Source organism: Sinocyclocheilus rhinocerous, unplaced genomic scaffold (assembly GCF_001515625.1).
Source record: "Sinocyclocheilus rhinocerous isolate Xijiao unplaced genomic scaffold, SAMN03320098_v1.1 scaffold2095, whole genome shotgun sequence".
In the NCBI taxonomy this organism is placed as follows: domain Eukaryota; kingdom Metazoa; phylum Chordata; class Actinopteri; order Cypriniformes; family Cyprinidae; genus Sinocyclocheilus; species Sinocyclocheilus rhinocerous.
In genome coordinates, this window is record NW_015640447.1 from 28,881 (window position 1) to 55,165 (window position 26,285).

Genomic DNA, 26,285 nt, shown 5'->3' on the forward strand with positions numbered 1-26,285 from the left:
TGTTATATTTTTTAACACTGTGGCATGTGGATGACAGATTATCCATGTTTCAGGCCAGTCAGTTCGGTCATTTTTTCTTAATAATGTTGTCATGAGAGCTGCTCCCATTTTGATTTCATTAAATCCAAAAATCCCTTCTGATATTATTGGTATAGCCACTGTGCGATATTTATTGTCTCTGGCTAGCGCACATATTTTATCTACCAGAACGTCTACTGTAAGCATCGCTGTTAAATCTTCTTGAAGATCACCATTTCTGCCCTTTTCGTGTCCGATCGCATGGATTACTGGTTTTCCATTTGGCCCTCCTATTTTCTGTAAGATTACATTCCCCGTTCCAAAGGGATTCTTTCTACACTTTATTAGTCTATTTGACTCTTCCTGGAACTTCTGTCCCGCTCGCTTTATAAAGTCCCCGGCTACTCCAGCCCCGTGTTGGAGATTTGTATTAACCGCTTTCACTAAAACATAAGATTCCTCTTCTAATTCCAAGCGTCCTTCTGTTAGAATAATTAAACTCTTTCCCTTTCCAAAATATATCCTAAGTGGTTCTTCGTCCTCTGACGAGAACTCATAATTTGGGCTTTCGGGGTTATCAGGCGGTGGAGCACTAAGATCTAGGGTGCGTTTGTTTCCCTCTCAGCGAGGAACAAAACTAGGAGCTAAGGACCCTCTTTTGGATCCTTCTCCTGCTTCGACTTCATCTAGACTTCATCATCATCCGACTTCAACTTTTCGTGGGAATATTTCAAAACTCACCCCCAGATTCGTCAAAGACTCTCACTTTTGGGGATCCATCCCTGACTCCCTTACTGGAGTAAATAAAGGTCGGGACTTCTTCTCCGTCCCGTGGTTCTAATATTCACTACAGAGGCAATCATTCGGATTTCTCCCCATGGGATCTGACTGGACCCACATCTACTCTGTGTGGGACTAATCCAGTCCAATTTTCCGTCTAAATCCTGCAAAACAAGGTCAGTCATGGCCATTTGCCCCATCATGATTCACCTTCAATTTAGTTGGAAATAGGTTTCTACTCTGACAAGACTCACTTCCTGAGTCCTCTGTCTCTTCTACAGGTCCTTTCAAGCCTGTGCGCGCATTTACACAAGTTCCTCTGGATTATTTCTGTGGCTGTGGTCTGTGAGGACTTACTGTTTCTCGCTCACTATTATCCCTGAATTTTCTTCCTTAATATTCAAGCCCCAATCGTTGGTCGCCATGTTGTATTTATTAACCATCGGAATATCTGGATCCTCTAATTTATATCTCTACCATCCCAAAAGCCAATTCCAAATCAGTAGATTTGCCCTTACCTCTTAGATTGGGAGATTGCGTCAGCGGCTTCAGAAATCCTACAACGGTGTCCGTGCTACCTCAGTCGGGTCCGGACAGCTTGGGGCTCAACAGAAGTCTTTTTCAGGTTCAGAAAATAGGTTACTAATAACAAATCACTCCGAGTCTTGTTTTAAGAGAGGTTTAAACGCATCACCATTTGAAATGGTCTCGCTTTATTAAAAACAAAAACTCATAAGCAATAAGCAAAAGTAAAAGCGAGTAAAGTCTTCACCCGAGGTGCGGCAAAGCAATTCTAACAAAAGCATCTCATTATATAGTAGGAGACGTTTACAAAATGTATCCTTAGTAAAGCATTCATCAAATCACACCCTTATTGGATACACACATACACACACAACCTCCAAACTATATGGGGGGGGGGGTCGTCATTGTTATGATTACCTAAACACAAAACCTTTATCCTACTTACAGCTGCACATTTCTTCAGGTTATAATAGCAACAACTTTTGAAGGCGTAAGCGAAGCACACACACTTATCAGCATTTTTCCACCTTAACAGTTGTTAACCAAGATAGCGACACCTGCTAGCTATGTCGCTTTGAAACAGCGCTGACTTTCTGAAGTTTAAGAAGGTCAACCTCGTTTGCCAAAGTCCTCATTTCTAAATTAAAATTATTAACTTCAATTAATTGTTTCACCAATTTCATTAATCGCTTATTTATACTCTCATATTGACGAATTAACCGAATCAGATCTTTAGCTGTGGAGATGAGTTCCCTCTTCTCCCGGTCTCTGTCGTCTTCTTTTTGACGGCCTTGTCGTGTCTTCGCTGTAAGTATTCTACAAGCAGATCATCGAAAGCTATTTCCAGTTCACATATTTTATTCAGATTTCTTATGTGTGGGGATTGGCCAGGAGGTTGAATATCAAATTCCATTACAAAAGCTATTCAGGGGACTGCCCCTGCCTTTCTATGCAGTTTAGTTGCCTCTTATACTCCAGCTCGTCTTTTGCGCTCTTCTGGGTCACATATCCTTCAGCAGCCTATATATAAATTAAACTCCATGGACGGTGCTTTTTCTGTTTCAGCTCCACGACTGTGGAATGCTCTACCATCAGGAATTAGAGATTCTCCAACCTTGGACTAGCTGTTTTAAGAAATCTTTAAAGACTCATCTTTTAAAGCGGCTTATTAACTGAGTGCATTTAATTTGTTTTCTTTTGTGTTGTTTATTGTTGTAAACTATTATGTTTTGTTGTTGTAGTGCTTTGGGTTGAAGAAAAGCACATGAAAAATAGAATGTTTTATTTTTATTATTATTATTATGTGTGTGTGTTTCCTCTGCTCATATTTTAATATTCATTATTCTGAATTGTGCGTTTGCACATTTGTGTTTTATCGATTTCTTCCAACATTATGAGGATATTTTTAAACAATGTTGTAGTGCTAACCTTTTGAGAACATTATAAAACGTTACTGCATTGAACAAACATTCTGTTAATGTTACTGGAAGAATATTTGTTCATAAATTTGAGAAAACTTTGCCAGAATGTTAGCTAAAGTAATGAGAATGTTCCCTGTTAACTGGGCAGTTCTCTTCTGGCCAACAAATGAACATGGTGTCAGTATCAGCTTTTCCACTGTCAGGCCAGTGTGAGCCAGGGCTTTCATTGGGCTAGGAAGGGGTTAATAGCCTTGAACCTGTAGCCCAGAGTCCTAAATGACACTGCGTTTCCACCATCAGGCCAGAAGCTCCACAGTGCTTCACTAAAACTTAAAATGCCTCCCTGAAACCCAACCCCGTCAGTTCACCAACTAAGAGCAGTTTATCAGACTGGAAAATAACAAGATTGTAAAATGAACATGATAAGCTGTTGTTTGTTTGCATTTCCTGTTTTTTACTTAACGATTTAAAATCCAAGCATCAATTTTTTACCACAGTTTTACAATAAACAGTGGTACATTAATAATAATTAATTTGTGTCAGGACTGCACATTAATCATGCAGTAATAAAGTGGGATTTACCATTATTTCACAATAAAAAAGAAGACATGCGTACTTCGTACAGTCGCATCTGTTTCTGTTTATTTCACAGGACAGCACAAAACAACAAGCCCCAGTGTTGTTTTGCTGTCCTGTGAAATATTATCAATGTTAATCCGAAAGCATGCACATTATACAGAAAATTATCATATGTTTACATCCTATTTCCTTGTAAGAAAAAAAAAAGAGATAATTTATATAATTTTACCACCAAATTACACAGTCTGGGAAGCTTTGTGCATCCTCTCCAGTCCCAATATAGTGTTATCATTTCAGCCAGAGCAACAGCGGAAAAACTGGAGTTATGATATATAGAGCCCAACCGATATATCGTTTTGCCGATTTTATTGGCCGATATGAGCCTGTTGCAGATATATCGTATCAGCGTTTATGCCGCCGATATGCCACCAATATGAAATTTTTTTACAGAACATAAAATGCAGATAAAATGCTTGTAAATGGTGTAATTACATTTTTCCAGCAGAGCGCGCTCCATTGTTTGCTACTGCCGATCTGGATGAAACGCTTAAAAGCTTAAGTGTATGGAATACCATTGAAAATTTGAACGGCCATATCTACGTAACGGCGCGGCGGATCCGCACCAAATTCGGGGGATCCCTTCAGCTTGAGGAGCCCTCTCGAACGCTGAATCGAGTGTACCTCTCGAGGCCCCCTATCGAATGAGACCACCCCTGCGTCGATAGCCCCCGGGGCTACGGGCGGTCAAAGTTATGGTTGGGCGCTGACCGATCTGGCAATCCCGGGGGGCTACCGACGCGTGGAGGGCGGTGTTCGAGAGTGCTCCTCGAGCTGAAGGGATCCCCCGAATTTGGTGGAGATCCGCCACCATGTTCGTTAGATAGTGACACCAGCCACCCCTTTCACTTCAGTCAGGAGGTCTCTTGTTCATATATTCTGTTTATATACTGTATGTATACTGCATTCTATATACAGTATGGGAAGTATATGAATACTATATACGAATGGGAAAGTGACCAAACTTTTGACTGGTATTGTACTATAATATACACATAAAGAATATAGGCCGATATATCGATATTGGCCCTTTTTTTTTAACTATCGGCATCGGCCCTCAAAAAAAAAAACATATCGGTCGGGCTCTAATGATATATTTAATGACATATGCTAAATGAGCAATATCACACTCGTAGACGTGAGATATGACTGTATATCGGCACGGCTGTGATATACAGCCATATATCACGTCTACGAGTGTGATATTGCGTTTGTTCAACAGTTCGACAGCATGAGTGTGTAAATAAATAAGAAACAACAACGGAGTGTCTTTAAAAACCCTATTTTGTTCAGAACTACTTCCTTCCGCCACGGATTCAAATCTCAGATTGACAATTTAACAGCTGAGCTCAAGATTCGTTACTAATTCAAGAACCTCACTTTCAGGGCTGGCCCAAGCCTTTATGGGGCCCTAAGCAGAATTTTATTTGGGGGCCCCTCGGTGCTGCCAATATGACTGGTTATTCTCAAAGCTTGATTATTCACACACTATAAATCTAACACACCCATTATCAGTTTTGTTTGTTGTAGCTGTGTTGCTTACATCCTACCATTGTCTGCCTGGCATGTTTTTTTTACCCTTCTGTGATTTTTAATTGTAACAGTTGCAAACTTACAAACTTAGAGTGATCAGGTGTTAATTTGCACTTTAACATTCAAAGTCTTAAAGTATTAAGTGGCATACTTAATGTTGTGTGCTGAAAAGTAGCTAAATAAACCAGCAGACAATGCATTTACAGAACAGAATGTTTTTTTAACAACATAAATATTAATCAAAGTTGTACTTTTATTACAAGTCATACTTTTTAATAATAAATATTAAACACAGCAGAGAGCATCTGTACATATAAAACAACAACTCTTAATCTATATCTAGCTAATTTAGGCATAATGATATTGGAATATAGCCTAATAGCAAAGACCCAAAATGTAGGCTAAGGTAAATAATGTTAAGCTGTTATCAGTTTATGAAACAGAAGCTTATTTTTAGCTTATTTTTCAAAAATATACCCAGGAAAGTTATTTTTACGGAGAAGACAAAAAATGTAATCTACAACTAAGTAAAATGTTATATTTTAATATATTAAGATGTCTATTTGCTGATGTTTTGATGTTCAAACATGAACTTCCCTAAAACAAAAAGATACCCTACCTAGGCTATGCTAAACTTTTATGTTGTTCTTCTGATGTTGAAATGAAGTTATTTTGTAATTAGTTGTAAAAAGTACTTTCAGTATAGAACAATTTATTTTAATTTACAAATGTTAATTTAGATGCCAAAAAAAAAAAAAAAATGTATAGAAGAATTTGTCATTTACAAATTATTGTCATTTACAAACTTGGGGTGGTCTGATCTGATCAGGGGTGTGTTTCTCAAATGCAACTATGGTCGCAAGTTCTGTCGTTACCAATAGAGTTGGGGGCCCCTCGGTGCTGCCAATATGACTGGTTATTCTCAAAGCTTGATTATTCACACACTATAAATCTAACACACCCATTATCAGTTTTGTTTGTTGTAGCTGTGTTGCTTACATCCTACCATTGTCTGCCTGGCATGTTTTTTTTACCCTTCTGTGATTTTTAATTGTAACAGTTGCAAACTTACAAACTTAGAGTGATCAGGTGTTAATTTGCACTTTAACATTCAAAGTCTTAAAGTATTAAGTGGCATACTTAATGTTGTGTGCTGAAAAGTAGCTAAATAAACCAGCAGACAATGCATTTACAGAACAGAATGTTTTTTTAACAACATAAATATTAATCAAAGTTGTACTTTTATTACAAGTCATACTTTTTAATAATAAATATTAAACACAGCAGAGAGCATCTGTACATATAAAACAACAACTCTTAATCTATATCTAGCTAATTTAGGCATAATGATATTGGAATATAGCCTAATAGCAAAGACCCAAAATGTAGGCTAAGGTAAATAATGTTAAGCTGTTATCAGTTTATGAAACAGAAGCTTATTTTTAGCTTATTTTTCAAAAATATACCCAGGAAAGTTATTTTTACGGAGAAGACAAAAAATGTAATCTACAACTAAGTAAAATGTTATATTTTAATATATTAAGATGTCTATTTGCTGATGTTTTGATGTTCAAACATGAACTTCCCTAAAACAAAAGGATACCCTACCTAGGCTATGCTAATTAACTGAACTTTTTTGTTGTTTTTCTGATGTTGAAATAAAGTTATTTTGTAATTAGTTGTAAAAAGTACTTTCAGTATAGAACAATTTATTTTAATTTACAAATGTTAATTTAGATGCCAAAAAAAAAAAAAAAATGTATAGAAGAATTTGTCATTTACAAATTATTGTCATTTACAAACTTGGGGTGGTCTGATCTGATCAGGGGTGTGTTTCTCAAATGCAACTATGGTCGCAAGTTCTGTCGTTACCAATAGAGTTCAATGGAAATAACGACCATAGTTACCTAACGATGGTTTTGAGAAATGCACCCCTGATTTGTGCCACAAGTCCCCCATGTTGAATTTGTCCCCCCTTCACCCCCAAAACGCGATTGATTTTAACCCTTTGAAGCGCCACGCTTTGGCTGGCGCTGAGCCAGAGAAAGACGAGCTCAGAAAAAAAAAGTAAAGACGCACTCAGTGCTTTTCATATTTCATAACTGTTCAGTGTTTTCAACCGAATAAAGTTTATTTTTAGTTTTCAGACATTTAAATACACTTTAATTAAGTAAAGACATTTAGTTTGTTAAATAGGCTACACACTGATTTCAATGGAAAGCGTCAATAATAATCCTTTCAATTAATGGACTGTGTTTTATTCCTATCAAATACACATTGTGTAGATTACTATAAAGTTTACTCTGTTTTTCTCCCAGCTAACTGGCCACTAACTTTCGAGTATTTCGGGAGAAATAGGTGAATTTGCGTGATGTTAATCTGACAGATCCATACAGCAGCGTCCAGCACATATTATCAACATGGTCACGTCGCTATGGAAATAATAAAATATGTAGGCCTATAGATTATTAAATTATTTAATATTGCGCTTTGTATAATTACCACTGTCCATTGACATAATATATCGAATTTAATATAAAATAAAATAAAATAAACTGTCATTTCATGTAGGCTACTCTTGGGGGCCCTCTGGTGGCCACGGGGGCCCTAAGCAGCCGCTTAGTTCGCTTATGCCTTGGGCCGGCTCTGCTCACTTTAGAACTTTAGTAACGAAGGAACATTGAGTTGCTTCACTGAAAGCTTATTGTATCACTGTATTAAAAGCTCACTGCATTATGTTGAGTCGAGTATTATGAGAGAGAGATGGACTGAGCGAGTGTGATTACCTGCATCTGATACAGCATTCATTCTTCAGCTCAATCTCATATTCACAATAAAACATTTGTTTGAACGTCCACTGAGGAAAGCGGTAGGGATGGCTGACGTGAAACTGACGTTTTGACGCAGTGTTGAGATCCTGAAGCATAGATGTTTCGAAACACTGCTCCGAAGTGTGATTCAAAACACCCATGTCACGTGACAACGGCTAAATGAAGCTTTGGTGCGGTTCACAAGTGTTTCGACCGACAGGCGGTAAAATAAAACTCTCACAATGTAACAAATGTGACACATTGTGGCTTGATTTCTTTTATTAATGTTCACTTCTTATGACCAAAATAACCTATAATGAGAGGTTTCAATCACTGATGATTCAAACGCGAGTTTTGAGCAGTGTAGAGTAGCACTTGTTGTTTGTCATTTCTCCGATCACAAATGCAGACATGGTTTTATGTTTACGCGGCGCGATGCAACACAACACGTAAAAAGACAGTTTAAGTCATTATAATCAGCAATTATGTACCCACTGGATGCAACAAATGCCTCACGCACTGGATAGCTGGCCAATCACAGCACACCTCGGTTTTTCAGACCGATGAGCTTTGTAAAAATCAACGCGTTTCAGAAAGGCGAGGCATAGAGGAGAAACAATAATGTACAGTATGTGGAAAATAATATGTTTTTTTAACCTTAAACCACATAAACACATTTCATTACACCAAATACACAAAATAATGTTCTTTTTAGCAGCATCATATGACCCCTTTAATGCTGATCTTAGCTGGTAGCTATATGAAATGATCTGTGGCGCTGACACTCTCCAGACTCTCTATAAACTCTGCCTTTGTTCATAACCACACCTCAAGCCCCAGGTATTCAGTGGCCAAAAAACCCTGGCTGTTGGCCCCAAGGAAGCCCCGATCAAACCCAGTGACAGTGGAAACGTGACTGGCCCTGGCACACACTAGCACACCCGCATTTTGAGTTTAGTGTGTTAAGTAATATGTGCATATCACTGCAATTTTTGTAGGCAATAATTTAACTATGAGTTTAGAATGTTTGCCTCCAGTGTTAAGAGGCAAATAATGTTCCTATAGTTATCTTTGAAAATCAAACACTTGATATGAAAGAACAAGCACTGTAACACATTGCTTTGCTAAATGTTAAACAATCTTTAGTTGCATTGACAATATATATATATATATTAAGTTCAGTATAGTTCATTTTGTTAATACATTTTTGCATTAAATTTTCTTGTGTGTCCCTATTTTTGTTACATCCCTTTTTGAGCCATGTGACGTAACAGGTGAGTTATAGGTTGACTTATTTTTTCAAGCTAGGTCAACTTTTTTTTTCTTTTTTTTTTTATACAGTGCATTGCTCAGAGTTTGAGTAAATGTGGGATCAATTTGAGTCGTTTTCCCTTATTGAATGTTTGTGATTCCACTGAATCTGTCTTAGTTTTTGTGGTGTCACTCACACCAGCCTCCAGATCTTGATTCAGTACAGGATTCATTTCATGTGATTCCGTTGCATCTTGATTTTGGTTTGATCCATTGGCTGGAGTTTCATCAGATGCTGCTGCATTCTGGGTCTAGGATAAAGACACAAGTTTAAAACAATATTTATAAGACTTATATTATTTATAAGTTCAATATAAAGTAAATAGCGATTGTAGACCAAAAATTAATCTTAAATCAGTGCATCTGTCTATAAGAGATTCACCTGAGAATAGTGGTTCTGTTCTGTATCAGTGACTGGAATATCATCAAACCTCACTTCTTCCTAGATGGGATATACAGTATGTAAATATTTAATTTATATTAAATGCATGCAGTAAATTTCAGGTTTATGGTAAATCAGTAATACTTTACAATAAGGTTTCATTAGTTAACTACAGCATTAAAATGAACTAACACTGAACAATTATTTTAATACATTAATCAATCATAGTTAATGTTAGTATCAAGATGTATTATACATTAGTAAAATCTATCATGGTCCTGAGCTAACATAAACTAACTGTAATAATTATATTCTGTTTGATTTTGTTTAGTTTTCATTGTTATCTGGTTTGCATGTGTTCATTGTTCCCTTGACTTATTAATCTCATCAAGTCCACCTGTCCCTTCTTGGTTATTTGTCTCCTGATTTTCCATAATATGTTGGATTTACTGGATTAAAAACTGTTTGTATTATATATGTATTATATTTCTATTCACAGTAGTACACTAGTAGGTGCTTGCGGTTCCTGCCTGCTGCGCTACTGAGTGGTTTGCGATTGTAGCTCTGTGTAGCTTTGTTTCCTTTTATTTTATTTTCTCGCTCGCTCCGTTTTTCATGAGTTCATCAAACAACTGCGTTAAGTCGGAATCATTCAACAATCATGGTGAGTCATGGCTTCTCCTGATATTGTCACTTGCACTGCTTGTCACATGTATAATGTAGCTTTCTCTGTCAGCGGCGAGGGATTCACATGTGAAAAATGAAGGAAATTGTTGGCTGACAGAGAAGATTTCAGAACTAGAGACACACATCCAAACTTTAATTGAGGATAGTAAGAATGTGAAGGCCTTAGATACAGCTTTGGATGCGACTAGTTTAGCGAGTCCCATACATTGTTCGGTTCTGGTTGCAGAGCCCCTGCAGCAGGGCGACTGGGTGACTGTGAGGCGGCATAGTCGCGGGTCAAAACACCGCTCTTCCGTTCCGATCAAAACATCAAACAGGTTCTCCCCACTCAGTGACACACCCCCTGAGAAATCTGTTGAAAGAGCCATAGTTATTGGCGATTCTATTGTATGGAGCGTGAAAATAGAGACACCAGCCTACATAGTCCAATGTTTACCGGGAGCCAGAGCACCTGACATCTTGGTAAATTTGAAAGTGCTGGCTAATGCTAAACGTAAATTTAGTAAGATTGTTATTCACACCGGCACTAATGATGTTCGACTTCGCCAGTCGGAGATCACTAAAAATAACATTAAAGAGGTGTGTGAACTTGCAAGTACGATGTCAGACACTGTAATATGCTCTGGTCCCCTCCCTGCTTACCGTGGTGACAAGATACATAGCAGACTGTCATCACTCAATGGCTGGATGTCTAAGTGGTGTCCGCAGAATAACATAGGTTTCAGGCCAAGGATTTTGCAGGGTGGATAATACTAATAGCAATTGAGTATTAGATAAGCTCATTTGCGCGTGATTGCATTTTGGAGTTATTTTGCCTTATTTTTTGCCTCGCTGAATGTGGCAACCCTAGAAACAAGTATTATTGATAAATCCCTTGTGACGTTTGTACTGGCTACTGTATACAGGCCACCAGGGCACCATACAGACTTTCTCAAATAATATGCTGATTTTCTGAGTTAGTGCTGGCTGCAGATAAAGTCCTAATTGTTGGTGATTTTAATATCCATGTTGATAATGAAAAAGATGCATTGGGATCAGCATTTATAGACATTCTGAACTCCATTGGGGTTACACAACACATGTCAGGGCCTACTCATTGTCGTAATCATACTTTAGATTTAATATTGTCACATGGAATTGATGTTAATGGTGTTGAAATTCTGCAGCAGAGTGATGATATCTCGGATCATTATCTAATCTTGTGTGTACTCCAAATAGCTAAAGCTGCAAATGCAACTCCTTGTTACAAATATGGTAGAACCATCACTTCTACCACAAAATACTGTGGTGTAAATAATCTTTGACTTGTCTCAATTCATATCCAATAGCTCAGAAAAACTTGATGGTGTAACATAAACTATTGACGCTCTATTTTCTAGCACTTTAGATATGGTTGCTCCTTTACACTTAAAGAAGATTAAGGAAAACAGTCCGACACCGTGGTATAACGAGCACACTCACGCCTCAAAGAGAGCAGCCTGGAGAATGGAGCGCATCTGGAAGAAAACAAAACTAGAGGTATTTCGTATTGCATGGCGGGAAAGTACTTCTACTTATAGAAAAGCTCTAAAATCTGCTAGATCTACTTACTTTTCATCTCTCTTAGAAGAGAACAAACACAACCCCAGGCATTTATTCAATACAGTGGCTAAATTAACGAAAAATAAAGCATCAACAGACAGACCTTTTCCAACAGCACAGCAGTAAATACTTTATGAACTTCTTTACTTCCAAGATCGATACTATAAGAGATAAAATTATAACCATGCAGCCGTCAGCCACAGTATCACATCAGATATCACTATGGATCCCCTGAGGAACAATTCCACTCATTCTCTGCTATAGGACAGGAAGAACTGTATAAACTTGTCAAATCATCAAAAACGACAACATGCATGGTAGCCCCTATTCCATGTAAGCTACTAAAAGAGGTGCTTCCAGAAGTCATAGATCCTCTTCTGAATATTATTAATTTGTCAATGTCATTAGGATATGTCCCCAAAACCTTCAAATTGGCTGTTTTACCAATTTGTCTTTCACACAGTGGGTCATAAAACTCCCCAGTATTTCCAAACTCCTGCTTGGAATTTCAGCCTTTCTCATTGGACAAGCTCATCCTGAGAGGCGTGAATCTTGTCAGGCTTTAAAGGCCTCACATCAGTGTCCCGCCTCCAGTCTGCGGTTCTGTTAGATTCTGAGAAGATGTGAGCTAGAACGCTCCTAAGGACACCCTAAATTCGCGCCAGGCCTCGGGCCTTGACTTTCCATTCACCAAGATCATCTGACTCAAACTGGTTCTTTTCGATCAAGCAACTTCAGCAAAGATCAACTTGAGCCTTCAGATTGCATCAGGACTCTCTGTCAGACAGACAAGATGTGCAAGTATCAAACTTAAGTCTTATTAATTGATACATTAAGTAACATTTGCACCTTTTTACAAAGGTGTGTTTGAACTAAGAAGCTGATGTTTCCTTCAGGCTGTAGATCTGCTGAATATCAAATGGTACCATAGCTTCATGTTTTATTTCTCTTCTCTTTACTGCGATAGACCAGATTTATTTGAAAGAATAGAATAAAAACTGATTGTAGAAAACACAACATGTGAAATTTGGTCCAATTCGCTTATGCTACATATACATATACATATATATATATTTTTAAATCAAAAAGCGCCTATGTTTTTTTTGTGTTTATTGTAATATTTGAAAAATATATAATGTTATTTATAAAGAATTACACTCATATTTTGAAGTTCAAATGGCTTTCTTTACAGTGAAACCATTTTTTTTCATTTCCTCCATTGTATGTGTGTAGGGTAAACATTTGAATTTGAGTGTCAAATTTAGGCGAAAATACCAAAAAACGCACCTGAGCTTAAGTGGTTAAAAATACTAGAAAAGGCAGTATCCTCTCAGCTATGTTCCTTCTTAGAGAGAAATGGTATCTGTAAGGATTTCCAGTCAGGATTTAGACCGTATCATAGTACCGAGACTGCTCTCATCAAAGTTACAAATGACCTGCTCTTATAATACGATTGTGCTTGTATTTCTCTATTAGTGCTACTGGATCTTAGCACTGCGTTTTGACACTATCAACCACAACATTATTTTGAGTACACTACAAAATTATGTTGGCATTAGTGGAATTGCATTGTCATGGTTTAAATCTGACCATCATCAATTCGTAGCAGTGAATGACGAGATATCATATCAATCACAAGTACAGTATGGAGTGCCACAAGGCTTAGTACTAGGACCGTTGCTTTTCACACTGTATATGTTACCCTTGGGAGATATCATCAAGAAACATGGTGTTAGCTTTCACTGTTATGCTGATGATACTCAGCTCTATATTTATTCGCAGCCTGATGAAACATACAAATTCACAAAACTAATGGAATACATAGTTGATATAAAAAACTGGATGACTAGTAATTCCCTACTACTAAATTCTGAAAAAAACAGAGGTTTTAATTATTGGACCAAAAACCTCTGCATGTAATAACCTAAAACACTGGCTAACACTTCATGGCTGCTCTGTTAATTCTTCGTCATCAGTTAAGAACCTAGGTGTGCTATTTGATAGTAACCTTTCCTTTGAAAAGCATGTTTCTAGCATTTGTAAAACCACATTTTTCCATCTTAAAAATATATCTAAATGAAGACCTATGCTCTCATTGTCAAATGCAGAAATGTTAATTCATGCGTTCATGACCTCAAGGTTAGATTATTGTAATGACTTATTGGGTGGTTAATTCATGCGTTCATGATGTCAAGGTTAGATTATTGTAATGCTTTATTGGGTGGTTGCTCTGCACGCTTAATAAACAAACTCAAGCTGGTCCAAAATGCAGCAGCTTGAGTTCTTACTAGTAAGACAGGAAGTAAGACCATATTAGTCTGGTTCTGTCAATTTTGCACTGGCTCCCTATTGAACAACGAATACATTTTAAAATCTTGCTAATTACTTACAAAGCCCTGAATGGCTTAGCTCCTCAATACTTGAGCGAGATCACATAGCATTATATTCATTCACGTCTGCTGCGATCTCAAAACTCTGGCCATTTGATAATACCTAGAATATCAAAATCAACCGCGGGCAGCGAATCCTTTTCCTATTTATCGCCTAAACTCTGGAACAATCTACCTAGGGTTGTTTGGGAGGCAGACACACTCTGTCAGTTTAAATCTAGATTAAAGATCAATCTCTTTAACCTGACATACACAACACACTATCACATTTCTATAATTCAAATCCATTAAAGGCTTGTTAGGCTGCATTAATTAGGTCAACCAGAACCGGAACACTTCCCATAACACCCAATGTACTTGCTACATTGCAAGAAGAATGACATCAACGCTAATATTAGTCTCTTTCATTCTTATTCTGAGGTCACTGTAGTCATACGGATCCAGTCTGTATCCAGTTCAGATGGTCATTGTAGCCACCCAGATCCAGTCAATTTCCAGACCAGATGGTGGATCAGCACCTAGAGACAATCTCTACAGCCCTGAATGTCAGTGGAGACCACGTCAACTAGATGCGCCCCAGAGACAGATCCCCTGCGAAGACCTCGTCACCTCGACGACCATCGGCACAAGACCACGGGAACCAGACAAGTCCTCTGCACCTGTGTTGCAGCCTGTAATTAAGCCACGCCATGCTGGTTTAGTCTGGCCAGAAGAGAACTGGCCTCCCGACTGAGCCTGGTTTCTCCCAAGGTTTTTTCTCCATTTCTGTCACCGATGGAGTTTTGGTTCCTTGCCACTTTTGCCTTTGGCTTGCTTAGTTGGGGACGCTTGACTGATTGCACAGACACTATTAGAAGAGAGCTGAACCGGATGATGACATCACTGAATCATCAATGAACTGACTTTAGCTGGAAATTATTCTTTGTTATTGTCTTCTTGCATTATTGACAAACTCTTTTTATATTTGACACTGTAAAGCTGCTTTGACACAATCAGTATTGTATAAAGTGTTATACAAATAAAGGTGACTTGACTTGACTTGACTATATTCCCCTACGTCATGTGTTTCTATACAGCCACCCCTGACAGAAGACCAGGCCTATTTTGCAGTGTTTTTTCCTTGTCTTTTTTTCTCTCCCCCATCACCATAGATCTGCTAGTATATACAAGGATAAACGCCAGAGCCCACAGCAAATGAAGAGCTCACGCCTGCCACAATGCTTGAGCCAATGCCAGAGAAATGGAATTAGCCAGGCATCTCCCTGGAGCCTGAGCATCAAGAAACTTCTGACCAGGTGTGTGAGCCAGCAACATCTTGCATTGCCAGGGAATTGCTCATGGTGTGCGAGGGTATGGAGGAAGACCCCCCCACACACTCCCACCACTGAGGGTGAGCTGCTGTTGACCTCTAGTGAACATTTTAATTATTTGGAAGAGGATAGTTCCTTTTTTCTCCCTTCCTTGCTGGTCCTCTTTAGCTTTGATTTTCCTGTTACCCCAGCTCAGAGTTTCCTATGCACCCGCTAGTCCCGCCCAGCCCTAAGTCTCCTGTGTATCTAGAGTTCCCACCCAGCCTCCCTCTCCCACCTCCTCTTCCAAAATCAGCCAGTTCCTCAGCCCTGGTCAAGAGGATCCCCGGCTCTGATGTCATTACTCCACCTTGGCCCACCAAACTTTCAGCTTCACCTTGGCTTCTCTCTCCCTCACCATGGACTATCATCCTTACAACTCCACCGGACTCCCTCATCCATCCAGCTCAGCCTTGATAATGTATCATCCTGTCCGAACCTTTGGGACTATCATTCTCTGCCTTCCCACTAGCTCCACCTCAGTCCTCTGGCTCCCTGGCTCCACTTTGGACGATCGTTGCTGTGGCTCTTCCTCGGTCTCTGAGGCCATCTGTGTTGTTTGGTCCCATCTGCTCTCCATCTGTGCCTAGGGCTCCACTGCCATCAGCTTTGTTTTCATCAGTCGTCCCCCAGAGTTTGTCATCCAAGTCTCCACCATGGCTCCTCCCTCCGTCGACTCTGTGGTGAGCTATTGTCCTGGCTAAGTTCTGGTTCCCCGCTTGGCTTCTCCTGCTCATGGCTCCTCCTCACCCTCCACTCCCCCTTGGACTGTTTTGCCTGTGTCTGTTTGGTCATGTCCCTTTCCAGCTCCATGTCCTCCATGTGAAATCCCCTTTATCCCTCCTCTGATGGACTGTTACAGTGCACTAACAATGAACAGTTGTGTTTTTTATATATTGTTAAAGCATTAAATAACATTAATGGGACCTTATTGTAAAGTGTTAGCAGCAAATCTAAGTGCAGTGATACTAACCTGGCAACACTGTGGAGTCTTCATGTCTGAAATCCCTGTGTGTTAAGAGCAGTGAGACAAAATATGTTTTTAGTCCTGAAATACAGATGTACTAAAGCTGATTCATTGATTGAACATCCAAATAAATAAAGCACTACTGATGCACTGAATTAATGCAAAAAAATGTCTTTAAAAGTCAGAAAAATAACAGTTTGATAGAAATATCTGCCCTAAACATTGTCATATTTTTGTTTTGTTCATATTTTTTCATGTAAACTGTGAGCAGCTCTGAGAAAATTACTGAGTCTCTTTGAGTCTCAGTTCAATCAAACACCAGCTTACGCATGGACTGATTTGTGTTTGTTTCGGAGTGTTTATTTACACTAAGTGCAAATAGCCCGCCTTGTTGGCAGAGGCTATTTACACTAACTCCGCCCACCAACGTGTGATTGGGATAGTCAATACTGAAAAAAGACGCTTGTCAAAGTAGATGGTAAGGCGTGTGCGTTGTGACGCAATCGACCCAAGTTAGAATCTGCCTTTTGCCTAACCTTTTTTTTCTCCCTTTTCAAATCTCATATCGCATCAGAAAGGCATTTATTTTCAATAAAAAATGAAGGAAATAATAAAAAAATAGAAAATAAAGTATCGGGTAGGGTTAGGGTAGGTGTAGGGAGGACTTTATTGTCCCAATAAGGTGGCATCCATTTAATAATTTGAATTAAAATTATAGTTTACACTCAATACATTATTATTGCGTACTGTTTTATAATATACTACAATACTAAGGTGCAGATAATTGCTACTATTTGCAATACGTAATATAAATAGCATAAAATCTTGCCATTTTAACAGTGTAAATATAATCTAAAGCTATTTGCACAGTGTAAATAGCATATTGTTAAAAAATACTGCTATTTTCACTTAGTGTAAATATAATCCATTGTTATTTGCACTTAGTGTAAATAGAATCCATTGCTATTTGCACTTAGTGTAAATAGCATCCATCACTATTTGCACTTAGTGTAAATAGAATATATCGCTATTTACACTTAGTGTAAATAGCATCCATCGCTATTTGCACTTAGTGTAAATAGCGTCTATCACTATTTACACTTATTGTAAATAGCATCTATTGCTGCCTTTTGTTTTTTACCCTTCTGAAACTGACCAAATTGTGATGTGGTCACAATTTGACCACATCAGTCTTCTCAACATGCAGGCATATATTTTAAGAAAGTAATATGTAAGTAAATATGTTATTATGCTTTTGATGCTTTTCCAGATGATTAATCTTAAATACTTTAAGTGGATGCAGTGCAATAAAGTTTGCCAATCACAGCAGTAAGTATTTACTTGCATCTGAAACAGGCAACATCCCTTCAAACATAGGGTTTTTGTGGAAATGAGAATGGAAAATCATAAATTTGACAAATATTTAAACATTATTGGTGCAAAAAAAAAAAAGCATTTCATGCATTTTATAACCCACTTAAGCCATAGTCCTAATAAATTAAGCTGAAGCAAAAATTTTCCACTTTGAACAAAAAGACACAGAAACAGATTAAAATGTCTTTTTTTGAATGACAGAGTTAAATGAATTGGAATGAAAACAATGAAACAATTCCAAATGTACTTACAGTGTCCAAACATGAGCAAAATCAGCAGAGAAAGAGTAAAGATGCTTTCAGAGGAGAAGACAACAACTCTCAGATCGCCAACTGCACGCTCACCATTAACTGAGGATAAAACATTATTAAAATCAAGCTTTATGACTGCTTTGTTAAATAACATCAAATTGATGTAAGTGGTGTGTTCGCTCACCTGTTTTTAGTATAATTTCTGTCATCAGTGCAACAACATTCAGCAAAACAACACCAATGGATCCCAGCGCATACAAAATCTTTTTAAAGGTGAGGGTTAGATCTGCAGATAAATGTAAATTTATCTCAGGGACATTACTTGTTGTTTTAAATGCAGCCGATACATTCATCACAGTCTTGTGGCATAAAAGAAAAAGAAAAAAACAAACAAACAACAAAAAAAATCACATTCTACATCCTCAGATGTTTGTCCAATTAGTTTTGATTGATTTTCATTAGGCAGACCAGTCGTGTGTGTAGATTTACCCTCACTCGTTGGAAATTAACTGTACTGAGATGCAGAAAAATGTAATTGTAATTGTAAACTCAGTTTCAGTTACTCTTTACCAATATAACAAATGATCTGTCAAAATGAACACTTCACTTCCAAACCCTTCACTTCTGCCCTTTGTATACTTTAGGGTTTTAATTTAGAATATTTTTGAGAGTTTTATATTTCTGAACTATTCATCATATTTTATATTTTATTTGGGTATTTAAGCCATGTTTTTAAAGCTGAAACTTGGGTCTCTTTGACCTTTGAAGTGAACCATAACAAGCATACAAAAGTGATTTTTAAACAAGACACTGAACTTGGATATTGAACAAATTACAAAATTAGTGTAAGTAGATTATCAATACTGTACCCAGCTCATCATTACTAGCATTATATACTGCAATCATCCACAGCACTTGCTGAAATACAGTCGTACATATCCATCCTGCAGCAACATCTGTGAACAGAAGTATCTATTAAAGAAATTTATTGAAAGATGAACCCTTTTTTCATCACCCAGAGATATAAAATGAAGTTATTATACTTTCCAGTATTAGAAATATATAATAGGCCAATACCTTTTTCATTTTTCATCGTTCTGATGCAGAAACAGATAACTACTACCATCATCATAAAAGTGAAGAATATCCATGCAGTTTTACTGAGTAAAACTGAACCTGAAAAAATATTTGAATGTTTTTATTCAATGAACCGTTTAAACTTTTGAATAGCGAAGTAAAAAACACCAAACATGAAGATAATCAAGGAAAGATCTAAATATAGAACAACAAATAATGAAAAGAAAAGAAAAAAAGTCCTGATTCAGTCAGACAGAGAATTGATCCGTAAACTCTACAGAACTGACCATTTAAATATTCAGAACGAATGGAAACAGGTTTTGAAATTAAAAGCTTTAAAAGGGACAGTTCACCCAATTTTCATTTTTGGGTGAAATGTCCCTTTTAAGCATCTATAATCACTGAAAGTGAATTTTCTCAGTATTACACAGAACTATAGACAGATGTGTTTATAACATACTTACAGCATTTCCTCTGGTTTAGGCCAGCCAAACAAAAAAATGACATAAAAAAGGTAATTGGGAACATTATGGCAACAAAAAACCCTGAAAAAAGAAGATTAGCAATGTTCAAGTAAGATTCATTGACAAAAAAATATATATATTTAAATGTCATTGTAATCACATTAAAGCCATCTATTTTTCATCTCTCTTTAACCTTTTGCTACTTACATTTACTTAATAAACATCAGACTTTGTTACTGTGAGGCTAATTCTCAGTGTGTCGATAGTCCTCAAAAATTTGATCTACCATGTTTTATACTTTTTTTTCTCTCTGATTATTGTCCATTTAGAAATGGCACAGATTTGATAAAGGGTTACTAACCTCCTCTGGCAGCTCCAAAAGCAACATACAGGAGGGTGACGTGTAATGACGGCAGAATGTAAAAGATGAATGCAGCTACAGATGTTAATATACCCCATATACATTCTGATATCGGTCCACGGCATGACATCTCCTTTCCAGTCAATACTACAAAATGTAAAAAAAAAAAAAATTTTTTAAATCAAACTACTTCTTCAGTTCCACATTAAACTTAAGGGTTACAAATAATAAGCATTATTGAAAGTTGCAGAGATGCCGGAATCTAGTCTCTTTATCAGATTCCATCAGAAACCATATTCATTTTGTCTAGTATTAATTGGAGAATTGCTGCTTTACAACATAATTTTACTGAACTACTGCTTCACAATCATATGATGTTTAAAGTATGAGATGAAGACATTCCCTTTTCTATAACTTTTTTTCTGAAGGCAAAACAACACACAAGATTAAACAGTAGTAGAAAAATTATAACACACACACACTATATATATATATACATACATACACACACACACACACATTAGAGATGCACTAATACTACATTTCTCCACCGATACGATAGCCGATTATTCCGATTATAGAGTGATATCTGCCGATACTGATAACAATACCTATAGTTCCCTTTCAAGGGAACTTCGAACTGCGTCCTCTAGGGGTCACTATGGGGAACGTCTCGTCATGACCCGTCTGAAGCATACATTGAAAAAACACCAACAACACGTTGGTCGGCGAAAGCCATGACGTCACTAACGGTGCGACTATAGTATATAGGGAGAACACATCATCCTCTTCTTCATCTTCATTGAATGTTTTGTTTGAAGCGTGCATTTCTGTGGTAAGAGCGATCTCTATTCATATCATTATGGCGAGCACTAGCAAAGCGTTTAGATGATCTGTGCATCCGTGTCATCGTTATTTAACATCTGATGACACACACGATCTATGCGTTGTTTGTTTGGGGACGAAGCGCACGCACGCGATGTCTCCGAGGGGGCAATCTGCGTGCACTGCGAGCGTTTTCCAATGAAAAAGCTCCACTCTCGTTTGTCTCTCTTTTCGAGGAAAGAGGGGCATCCATCTGCTTCCCGCGATTCAGGACCCACCGATGAGTTTAAAGAGGGGTTTCATCCTGCCGCTGGAGGATGATGTTATTTCATTAACATCGTCTGAACCAGGGGCCAGTGCTCTGCTGATTTCAGCCCAGGAAGAGCAGGAAATGTCTGAGGAGGGCGAAGAAGCTGAGGCTGAGCCTTCCCAATCCTCCTGCCCTGCGTATGATGAGCTTTTTGAAAGTTATGGATTGCGCCACGGCGAGGCTTTACTTGCCGTGGAAGCGGGCAAATAAAGTGATGTCGTGAGGTCATCTCGATGAACGTTATCTTTCTGGCCATAACCCTCCAGCTCAGGTGAGCCTTCCTTTCTTCCTGATCTCCATACAGAGATCGAGAAGGAATGGAAGAGGCCATTTTCCTCACGCATCCATCGATTCTAGCATATGAGTTATGCCAACATCGAGGCGATGCGTGAAAACGGATATGAGAAGATGCCCCTATAGAGAGACCAGCTATCTCTCTATGGGTGAGACGTCCTCTCTTAAGACTCCGTCCTTGCCATCTAAGCCTCTTCAGGTGACCACCTTACTGATGGTCCGGACTAGAGGCTTCTTCGGACGGGGCTCCGGCGCGGGAACCATGGTGGGTGAGTACGATCCATTTCTATATATATATATATATATATATACAGTATATGTGTGTATTTAATGCGCTGGTGGTTGTGTGTATAATCCATCTGCTAGCTTCCTTTGCAGTGTTTTCTGTCCTTTTCTAGGGTAGGTCCTCGGTGAGCACCCCCTCTGTTGGATTCAGAAACCAGGTGCTCGACTTGCAGTGTTTACTTCACTCGTCGGGTTACGCGTTATTAGCCTCGTTCCCTTTCTCCGAGTTGGTTTTGACCCCAGTATCTTGGGCTCCACTCAACTAGTGTGTCTTCTGTCGCATCACTCCCCTCACCATTGAGGGTTATTGTGAGCATGGTGCTTTCTTTCGAGCGTTTGAATTCTCTCCCTTATGAGGAGTTGGATTCCTCGCTCCGTGGGCTGTTCTCGTGGTAGTGTTTAGCAGTGCTCCCCTTTTATCAAAGGGTTGCCTATGAGCACGCTACTCCTTTCTGAATTCGGAGTTCCCCTCTCATGTGAGAGATGAGTTCTCTGTTTTCCCAGAGCACCTGGAATCAGCAGCATCAGGCGAACTAGGCCCTTTCTTTAGTTTTCTGGCTAGCTTGCCGTACGCTTACCCTTCTGATTTCTAACGATCATGCTGTAGGTCGAGCCCCCTCTCGATTGAGAGCTGGGTGTTTGCTCCCTCAGCTAGAGATGTACTGCTAGCCATTCCAGCAGTATACCTTAGATCGAGTTGATGACTTCTCGGTGGTTCTACCTTTTATACTTTTTTTAAATTAATAATGACACAATTTTGAAATAAATGCAAATAAAAACTTTATTCCTCTAGTTCAACCACTTGTTTCAGAGTAACTAGTATCAGTTATAAACAAACACATTACTCAAATTAATATTAACTCACATTAACTAAATTCTGAAGATTAAATTATTTCTTAATACTGAACCTCAAAGTAGTGATGTTTCTTAACATTTTATTTACATGTAGCACAAATTTAATGCATTTTCCTGACCTCTTTTGATTGACAGGATACATCGGCCCTGATCATTGGCTGTTTTTAACTTTAGTGTGAAAAATTGCTTTTATCAGCCGAAACCTATTGGCCGATATATCGGTGCATCTCTAATACAGGTATATATATATATATATATATATATACAGTGGGTACGTACTGGGCAAAGGGTCTGAATACTTAGGACCGTGTGATATTTCAGTTTTTCTTTTTTGATAAATCTGCAAAAATGTCAACAATTCTGTGTTTTTCTGTCAATATGGGGTGCTGTGTGTACATTAATGAGGAAAAAAAATTAACTTAAATGATTTTAGCAAATGGCTGCAATATAACAAAGAGTGAAAAATTTAAGGGGGTCTGAATACTTTCCGTACCCACTGTATATATATATAAATAATCAATCATGGATAAGATGAAAAAGCTGTCTTTACAGACTAATGGAAAGACTTACAGTAAATGATGTAGATGACACAGAGCAAAATCAGGACTCCAGTTGTAATGAGTATCATGAATCTATCAAAGTCTCCATAATGCACCATTTTTTCCCAAGCATGGCTGAAAAGAACTGAAAGAAAATTAATAAACAACTTGTGTTGAGAAATTCAGCACTAACACATGTAGAATCATACTAACATAAATCGTGACTTTTGAGTGAAAATAAAGTAGTAATACTGGGTAAATTTAATGAATTATCAATTTTTTAGGTCATTGCAGATTATTTAAACGTGTTTGTGCATGAATGACAGCATGATAAATGTGATATCATGTGGAGGAACATATAGATCTACCAACCTGAAGAATAAACCACTGTTACAAGGAAATATTCAGACTGAAGAGCTAAATCTGTGAACAAAAATGATTTTGGGTAACTTAATATTCCAAGTGCAAACAGGTCACCTTGTTGGCAGAGGCTATTTACACTAACCCCATCCACCAATATCTAATTGAGCCAGACAAAATTACAAAACAAACCCATATATTAACAGGAGCAGAAAAGCGGATGGAAGTAACTTTTGATGTGATCAACCAAAGTTTCATTATACATTATTTTTAAAATTACATTTGCTCCCTTTCCCCATTGCATATCAGCTCAGAGAGGCATTTATTTAAAATAAATATAAATATATACATAAGTCGTCCGGTCAGAGACAAAGTACACTTTAATGACTTGAGGCTGGTAGAGGCATTTACAGTCTTTGTAATTTGTTGAGTGAACAACTGTAGTACAAGTAGCAGAGGGTATGGCAGCGTAGCACTGAGCAGTTTGGAATATATCTTAGTATGAGTGGTTCTAAACAAACAGAACTAAAAATACTCAATTAGTAAATATACAGAAACAACAATAACTCAATTTGTCACTTATACATACATCATGTATGTCACTTATGCATATATATATATATATATATATATATATATATATAATAGCACGTTGCCTGACACCTGAGCTCGGGATAATCGATATTGCATATATAGCATGAACCCTTCTATGTCTCTTATACTGTAAATTACAACATATACATACTCAAAGTGACTGAAAGTGTCTCACAATTCACAATATTATACACCAATATCACTATTTAACCATCTTATGCTTTCACTAGCACCGTATATGATGCAATACACAATGCGTGTGATACACATACATAATAATAACTAACGCTAAAAAATCAAGCTTTTACTTGAAATTACAGCTCTCCAAAGGTAAGAATAACATAAGCAAAGTCACTCACTTGTATATGAATGCACTCTCTAACAATCAGTGTTGGGGAGTAACGAATTACATGTAACAGAATTTCGTAATTTAATTACAAAATAAATGTAATTGTAATCAGTAACAGTTATTGAAAAAAAAAAGTATAATTAAATTGTATAGTTACTTATGAAAATGTTAATGATAACAAAGGTGGTTACAGCAGAATTTTTTCACACACACACACACACACACACACACACACACACACACACTTTAAATTTATTTATTTCATAAATTGCATTGACTGGTCTAAAATATGAGACACCAATATTTCGGGAGTTATAGGACACGTGCTTATTCGAAAGATTAACTGTTTGTTTGTTGTCTTTATCCGTGCACTCTGAACTGCTCCTGTTAATACTGAACTGTTAAAGGGGAAAGCTGATTCATCAGCGTAATGTGACTTAAAGTCACAAAGGTGCGCTAAAGTCTCTACTGTATCACTGTTTAGTGGGCCTTTTCTACAACTTATGTAAATGCTTTATTTCAGTATTTTCTTTTTAATAAATTTACAGACATTTCTAAAATTCTGTTTTCACTTTGTCATTATGGGGAACTAAGTGTAGATTAATGAGAAAAAATGAATTCAAACGATTGTAGTATCACTCAGGCTGCAATTTAACAAAATTGAAAAAAGCGAAGGGGGTCTGAATACTTTCTGAATGCACTGCAGCTCATCACAGCAAATATTTGAAGTGGTTTTCCCAAATTCAACTGAAAATTCAACTTTTAATGACTTCTGCAAACTCAAAATTATTCATAATAATAATAATCATGGCAAGCATCTTTAGTACTTAGTGGAGCACCCTTATGCTATTATGACCTGCTGCAAACGAGATGCATAGCCAGACACCAGCTTCTGGCAGCGTTCCTGAGGAATTTTAGCCTGTTCCTCATGAGCAATGGCCTCCAGTTCAGTGATATTCTTGGGTTTACGTTCTGCATCCGCCTTTTGTAAATCCCACCAGAGATTTTGGATTCAGGTGACTGTGATGGCCACTGTAGAATCTTCCAGGACTTTTTCTGCAACCAAGCCTCCGTGGGAATTTGAAGTAGGCTTGGGATCATTGTCGTGTTGGAAGGTCCAGTGATGCCCAAGCTTCAGCTTCCTCATAGATGCCATGACATTTTCTCATTAGATTTCCTGATCCTTCAATGAATCCATCTTGCCTTCCACATGCTGCAGGTTTCCAGTGCCAGAGGATGCAATGCAGCCGTAGAGCATCACCAAGCCACCACCATGCTTAACTGCAGACAAAGTGGTCTTTTCAGCGTATGCTTCATTCTCCTTCCTCCAGACATACCGCTAATCCATAGGGCCGAAAAAGTTCCAGTTTTGTTTCATCGCTCCACAGAACAGAATCCCAAAATTTCTGTGGCATATTTATATGATCTTGAGCAAATTGGAGCTGACTTTTCTTGTGCTTTCCATGCTTCTGCATTTAGTACAAGCCTTACTGTGCAAGCTGAAACCTCAGTGCCTATTGCCACCAAGTCTTGCTTCAGGTCTTTTGCAGTCACTCGAGGATTTTTCTGAACCTGCCTTCTCAGATATCTGGTTGCAGCCATTGATAGCTTCCTTTTTCTGCCCTGTCCAGGTAGTGTAACCCATAGATATGTATAGGTAGATGCCCTATCTTCAGTAGACTTCAGAAGATGCTTTTGCTAAACTAACACAATACAACAAGATGAAGCCATTGGCTAACAAGGCATTTAACCCTTAAATGCATGAATGTTTCGCCAAACATTACTACATATTCGGGTCTTTAGCGACCCGGACCTATATATCCAGCACAGATGGACCTCTAACTGCTGCAATAGCAAAAATTATCTTGATATTTTAAGAACAATTACAGAAGAATAAAATAAAGCATATTTAGTTTCCTTTTGAAACTTAAAAGGGTTCAATTTGAGCAGATGATTT